Consider the following 8,046-nt stretch of genomic DNA (forward strand, 5'->3'; position numbering starts at 1 on the left):
CGCGATTGCTGGCCGTAGTGACAGACGCAAAAGGAGGGTGAATCCTATTCCAGTATGATCGAGAACCTCAGATGATTAGCCGTGCTGTGACAGAGCATTTGGACCATTTTCACAAGAGGATAGGATGTAGCCATTGACCACGGTGATGCCTCCAGACGATTAGCCATGCAGTGACAGCACATCGGACCATTTTCCAGAGAGGATCAAAAGTAGCCATTGACAATGGTGATGTCCTTACATAAAGCCAGCCATAGAAAGGAGTAGGATTGATTGGATGAAGACAGCAGGAAAGCAGAGGTTCAGAGGAATGAAAGCATCTCTATACGCTTATCTGAAATCTCACCAATGATATACATAAGTGTTTCTATCCTTATTTTCTATTTATTATTAATTTCGAAAACTCCATAACTATTTGATATCCGCCTGACTGAGATTTACAAGGTGACCATAGCTTGCTTTATACCAACAATCTCCATGGGATCGACCCTTACTCACGTAAGGTTTATTACTTGGACGACCTAGTGCACTTGCTGGTTAGTTGCATCGAAGTTGTGAATGACAAACGATTTATTAAGACGTGCGTACAGAGTTTTTAGCGCCGTTGCCTGAGATCACAATTTCGAGCACCACCAAGCCTTAAGTGTAGGGAGGTCAGTCCTTGACTTACGGAGGTAATTTCTCTCTCTTAACACCAATATTTTAGCTTTTCTTTTATTAGATAGGGTAGTTTGCTTGATAATAATTGTTTGCATGTATGTTTGCTTGGTTAAAGTAATGAGTTTCTTTTCAAGACCCTATTTTACATTATTTCACTAATTTAAATTGAAAATTTGTGTTGAACTTGTTTGAAGATTGTAATTTGGAACATGGTTTATAGCTAAGAACACACAACCTGTGAGAGTTTGAGCTTAATTATATGGTTACATTATTTAACTATAATATTTTATTCTTGTATGTTTTCTTCCCTATGATTGCAATCTATAGTTTGTTCCATTCTATATATCCATTGTTTAGTGTATTTACATGCATACATATGATTGAGGCCATCATTTGCTACTAGCTCACTTATCCCAAATAGCCTACCATTTTAATTACCTTTGTTTGCCACTTTGAGCCTTTTAATCCCCATTTGTTCTTTATATTACCACGTGACTAGCCTTAAGCGGAAAAATAATTAATTACCTGATTTGAATCTTTGGTTAGCTTAAGATAGTGTGTTAACTAAGTGTGGAGAATTGTGGGAAACCTAGGTTAATAGGAATGTATTGTGTTTTTAGTTTATTTAAATATTGGAAATTTGGGTACATACTCATGCGAAACCAGAGAAACCATATGCATTGAAATAATATGTTTGCTTTCATGTTCGAAAAAAAATAATAATTTATTTTACACCATAAATAACTAAATAAATAAATAGGGGACAAAATTACCCCAATGTGAAGTTTAATAAAAGATCAGTGCATATGTGGTGAAATTAAAGACAATTTTGATACATGAGTATGTGATGCAAAAGTAGGAATTTTGGGTAGTTAGGCATGATTTTAGAAGTACATAGTGTGTGTGTGTGTGTGTGTGTGTGTGTGTGTGTGTGTGTGTGTGTGTGTGTGTGTGTGTGTGTGTGTGTGTGTGTGTGTGTTGGGGGGTCCGGCTTTATGAAACTTGGTACTTCAAGGTTTCAGTGTTTGGCTTTGGAAATGATAGCTGCCAAACTCGTGTGAGAGGTGTGTGTGTGTCTGTGTGTGTATGTGTGTGTGTGTGTGTTAGGTGAGAACTTAGGCTAGTCAAAGATTCAATTTATAGCTCACTTGGCCATACATATATCCTTGCACTTACCTTAGCCCCATTACAACCTTGAAAAGACCTCATGATGTTTGCATTGGTATACTAAATATGTGTTGATTAGTTAGATGAAGAACAAAGTTTCATAAAGCATGACTAGAGAAGAATAGAGTGATCAATCGTAAACACTTGAGAGATTAGAGTGCATATACACTACCAGTGAGGGTTCAATACTTGATTCTATGTTCCCTGCTTTCATGAGCTATCTTCTTACAAGTTTACTTGTCTTTACTGTATGATTTGAATTAGTGAAATTAGATTTCTGTTTGTCTTAGAGAACTTGTTTACTTTTAACTGAGTGGATAGAAACACCTTAGCATATAGTTGCATTCACATACATAGGTTATATCTCATGAGTCTTACTTTTTCCCATTCATTCTTTTTGTCTCCTTGAGCTTAGCATGAGGACATGCTAATGTTTAAGTGTGGGGAGATTGATAAACCACTATTTTTTAGTTTATCTTATGCTCAATTGAGTGGATTTTATCAAGTCTCTACACACTTATTCACACAATTTGCATGGTTTTACAATTCCTTCCAGATTCTGTTCTATGATTGAAAACTTGCTTCCTAAGCCTTTAAATTGTATATTTTTAATTTCCCTTTATACCATTCGATGCCGTGATCTGTGCGTTAAGTGTTTTCAGGCTATATAGGGCATGAATGGCTTAGAGGATGGAGAGGAAGCTTGCATAAATGGAAGGAGCACAAGAATTAAAGGAGATAACCAGCGAGTATCGACGCACACGCATGGCTCACGCGTGCGCGTGACTTGGAGCTTTCCACTGCGATGTGTGTGCGTGCCTGAAGCGTACGCGTGACATGCGAAGATGACCATCGACGCGTACGCGTGACATGCGCCACATGCAGAAAACGCAGAAGATGCTGGGGACGATTTTGGGCTGAGTTTGGACCCAGTTTTCGGCCCAGAAACACAGACTAGAGCCAGGGGACAAGCAGAGACTAAAAACACATTTTCATTCGCATAGTTTTGAGTTTTAGATTGAAATCTTAGAGAAAAACACCATTTCCTCTAGGGTTCTTCACATTCTTAGTTTCTAGGATTCTGTGCTTTTGATTTGGATATTGAAAAAAGTTACTACCTCCGTTGAAGTTTCCATTGTCCTAGTTTGTTTTCTTATTCCTTTACTCTTTTAATTACCTATTAACCCTGTTCAGATATGTATGTTTATGGTTTTGGAATTTATTAATGCAAAGAATTATTTTTACTTTTAATTAAATTTCTGTTATTGCTTTATTTGAATTTTCATGTCTTCTCTTTATTCCCTTTATATGTCTATAAGAATGGTATTCATGTCAATGGAGTAGACTCCCAACTTGACTTGGGAGTTGGTTAAAAGGAGACCCTTGAGTTGAATTACTCAAGCGTTAATTGGGAATTGGAAATTGTTGGCTGGCTCTCTAGTCTCTGACTCTAATCCTTCCTTAGGAGAGGATTAGGACTTGGGATTCAGAGTTGGTTAGTTAGTTACTTGACTTTCCTTTATCAGGTAAGGGATAACTAAGTAGAACAACAACCTCTTACTATTACACTTGGGAAAATTCAACAAGGATAGAACTTCCAATTAATCTTCTCCCGGTCAAGGCTTTTATTTTGATTATATAAATTCTCTCATTAAGTTTCATTGCTTTAATTTATAATCATTTATTTTTCTGTTCCCCAACTCTTAAAATTTTTCGAAAAATTCCTGATTAATAAAATAGCACTCTTTTGTCATCTCGTTGGGAGACGACCTGGGATTTCTACTCCCAGTATTTTATTCTGAAATTGTGACACTTTTTCTAAATTGATAAGCAGATTTTTAGTCAGTTAAGAACTGTACTTGCAACTCCGTTCTTATTATAATTTCTTAATTGGAAAATTTCCGCCACATCACACGCCTCCAAGATAGACTGGATTTCGGATTGTGGAACACACCTCCTAATTATTTGGTCAGTACCACATCTCCACAAATATGGGTCATCCCATATGTAATGCTTGTACTCGCTCTTGAGCTTGTCCTTAGAAAAATTTGGAGGAAAGGTGTGACTGACCAAATAATTAGCAATGGGTGCATACCAAGGAACCACCTCAGATGTTGCTTGCAAGCTATCAAGAGGAAATGCATCATTGATAGGAGTGGAGTCACTTTTTATATGCTCTAGGTGACTCAAGTGGTCCGCTACAAAATTTTGGGAACCACTCCTATCCTTGATCTCTAAATCAAACTCTTGCAATAGCAATATCCAACGGATTAACCTTGGTTTTAATTCTTTCTTAGCTATCATGTATTTCAAAGCCGCATGGTCTGAATATACTACCACTTTGGTTCCAAGTAAATAGGCCCGGAATTTATCCAAGGCAAAAACAATTGCTAAAAGTTCCTTTTCAGTGGTAGTATAGTTAGACTAGGCACCATCTAAAGTCTTAAAAGCATAAGCTATGATATAGAGATCCTTACCTACGCGCTGAGCCAGCGCTGCTCCTACCGCATAGTTAGATGCATCACACATTATCTCAAATGGCCTACTCAAATCAAGCCCTCTTACAATAGGATCTTGGGTTAAGAAAATCTTTATCTTGTCAAATGCTTCCATATAATCTTCACTCAAGTCAAACTCTATATCTTTTTGCAATAGTCGGGAAAGGGGTAGTGCAACCTTACTGAAGTCCTTGATGAAACGCCGGTAGAAACCTGCATGACCAAGAAAAGAATGGACTTCCCTTACAGAAGAGGGGTAAGGTAAACCAAAAATAACATCAACCTTTGCAGGATCAACAGATATACCAGTATTAGAAATAACATGACCTAGAATAATACCTTGCTTTACCATAAAGTAACATTTTTCAAAATTAAGCACAAGGTTTGAACTAGCATATCTTTCTAATACTCTAGAAAGATTATCCAAACAAAGGTAAAAAAAATCACCATAAACACTAAAATCATCCATAAATACTTTCATACAGTACTCAAGAATATCCTAAAAGATGATCATCATGCACCTTTGAAACATAGCCGGTGCATTACATAAACCAAAAAGCATTCTTTTGTATGCATACATTCCAAACGGGCATGTGAAAGTAGTTTTCTCTTGGTCTTCTGAAGCAATATGGATCTGAAAATAACCAGTATAGCCATCTAAAAAGCAATAATGGGATTTACCTGACAGGCGATTGATGAGCGGATATTTTATACGCTTTTTGGGGATAATTTCATATAGTTTAGAGTATGTTTTAGTTAGTTTTTAGTCTATTTCTAGTAGTTTTTAGGAAAAAGTCATATTTCTGGACTTTACTATGAGTTGTGTGTTTTTCTTTAATTTCAGGTATTTTTCTGGCTGAAATTGAAGGAGCTGAGCAAAAATCTGATTCAGGCTGAAACAGGACTGCTGATGCTGTTGGATTCTGACCTCCCTGCACTCAAAGTGGATTTTCTGGAGCTACAGAACTCGGAATGGCATGCTTCCAATTGCGTTGGAAAGTAGACATCCAGGGCTTTCCAGCAATATATAATAGTCTATACTTTGCACAAGGATAGACGACGTAAACTGGCGTTCAACGCCAGCCTTCTGCCCAATTAATTTATGCTCTTTTGGTTATTCACAATTCAACTGATAAACATAATTGACTTCCTGACTAAGATTTACAAGATAACCATAGATTGCTTCAAACCAACAATCTCCGTGGGATTCGACCCTTACTCACGTAAGGTATTACTTGGACGACCCAGTGCACTTGCTGGTCATGTGTGCGAAATTGTAAGAGAGTAATAATTTCGTGCACCAAGTTTTTGGCGCCGTTGCCGGGGATTGTTCGTGTTTGAACAACTGACGGATTATTTTGTTGCTTAGATTAGGAAAAATTTTCTCTTTTTGGTTTAGAGTCTTTTATTATTTATCCCTTGTTAAAACACTTTAAATTTATAGCTCAGTTATTTAGAACGTGGTGTTTATGTTCATGATAATTGGCTATCATATTTTTTAAAATCTTTTTCAAAAAAATAATTTTTTCTATTAAATCCTGTGCCAAACTTTAATTTTGGTGTTTTCAAAAATAATCTTTCTAAAAATTTTCGAAAGTTCCATAACTCATTTGGCTAGAGCATTAATCTGTGTTCTTGGTAATTGGGTTAGAATCTTTTATACTCTTTTCAAAACATTCTTTTTCATAAATAATATTTTCTCTATTAAATTGTGTGCCAAACTTTAAGTTTGGTGTTTTCTTGTTGAATTCCCTTTGATTTTCGAAAATTTTGGTTTGGTTTTCTAAAAATTTTAAGTTTGGTGTTCTTTCTTCATGTTCTTGTGTTCTTGTGAGTCTTCAAAGTGTTCTTGAGTTTTCGTTCCAAATTCAATCCAACTCTTTTCAAAATCTTTTCTGAAAACAAATCTATCTTTTTCACTCAAAAATCTTTTCAACTAATCCATATCTTTTTCAAATATCCATATTATCTTTTTCAAAATTCAGAGTTATCTTTTTCAAAAATCTATCATCTCTTTTCAAAATTAAACTCTATCTTCTATCTTATCTTTTTCAACTCAATCTTTTTATCTTATCTCTTCCTTTTTTTTCGAAAAGCCACCCCCCCCACCCCTTTAAAATTGGGTTCGGCCTCCCCCCTCCTCCCTCAACAAGTGCACCTCGATCTCCTTCTATCCCTCTCCTTTCTTTTCTTTTGCTTGAGGCCAAGCAAACCTCTAAGTTTGGTGTGTTTCCCAAACCCCCAGAATAAAGGTTGTTAATTTCCAATTTCTGCCTTAACTCTGTGACAGTGTCCTTATAAAAGTACCTTAGAAGTCATATAGTAGTAATTAGTATCTATTTGATTTTATCTCCAATTAAGCTATAGTTTATTTTTCTCATCATCATTAAACATGAATAAAATAGTAGATCTTTTGAATAAGAAGCAATAAAATCTCGAGTTTAAATAAAACAAATTCTAATTGGTTAGATGTGGTGGCTATGCTTTCTGTCTTCTGAATAAATGCTTGAACAGTGCATATGTCTTTTGAATTTGTTGTTTAAGACTGTTAAATATGTTGTCTCTTGAAAGAATAATGAACATGAGACATGTTATTGATAATCTGAAAAATCATAAAAATGATTCTTGAAGCAAGAAAAAGCAGCAAAGAACAAAGCTTGCAGAAAAAAAAAAAAGCAGAAAAAGCCAATAACCCTTAAAACCAAAAGGCAAGGGCAATTAAAAAGGATCCCAAGGCTTTGAGCATCAGTGGATAGGAGGGCCTAAAGGACTGAAATCCTGGTCTAAGCGGCTAAATCAAGCTGTCCCTAACCATGTGCTTGTGGCGTGCAGGTGTCAAGTGAAAACTAGAGACTGAGCGGTTAAAGTCAAGGTCCAAAGCAAAAAGAAGAGTGTGCTTAAGAACTCTGGACACCTCTAATTGGGGACTCTAGCAAAGATGAGTCACAATCTAAAAGGGTTCACCCAATTATGTGTCTGTGGCATTTATGTATCCGGTAGTAATACTGGAAAACAAAGTGCTTAGGGCCACGGCCAAGACTCATAAAGAAGCTGTGTTCAAGAATCATCACACCGAACTAAGAGAATCAATAACACTATCTGAATTCTGAGTTCCTATAGATGCCAATCACTCTGAGCTTCAATGGATAAAGTATCGGAATGGCATGCTTCCAATTGCGTTGGAAAGAAGACATCCAGGGCTTTCCAGCAATATATAATAGTCCATACTTTGCACAAGGATAGACGACGTAAACTGGCGTTCAACTCCAGTTCTCTGGCCAATTCTGGCGTCCAGCGCCAGAAAAGGATCAAAAACTGGAGTTGAACGCCCAAACTGGCATAAAAACTGGCGTTCAACTCCACAAATGGCCTCTGCACGTGACTCACTTAAATCTCAGCCCCAGCACACACCAAGTGGGCCCCAGAAGTGGACCTCTGCATCATCCATCATAGTCCACTCATATTTTGTAACCCTAGGCTACTAGTTTAGTATTTAAACAACTTTTAGAGACTTATTTTGTATCTCATGACATTTAAGATCTAAATTTTGTATTCTCTGACGGCATGAGTCTCTAAACCTCATTGTTGGGGGTGAGGAGCTCTGCTGCGTCTCAATGAATTAATGCAAGTATTTATGTTTTCCATTCAAACACGCTTGTTCCTATCTAAGATGTTCATTCGCGCTTAACTGTGATGGAGGTGATGAGCTGTGACACTCATCATC

Source organism: Arachis ipaensis, chromosome B01 (assembly GCF_000816755.2).
Source record: "Arachis ipaensis cultivar K30076 chromosome B01, Araip1.1, whole genome shotgun sequence".
In the NCBI taxonomy this organism is placed as follows: domain Eukaryota; kingdom Viridiplantae; phylum Streptophyta; class Magnoliopsida; order Fabales; family Fabaceae; genus Arachis; species Arachis ipaensis.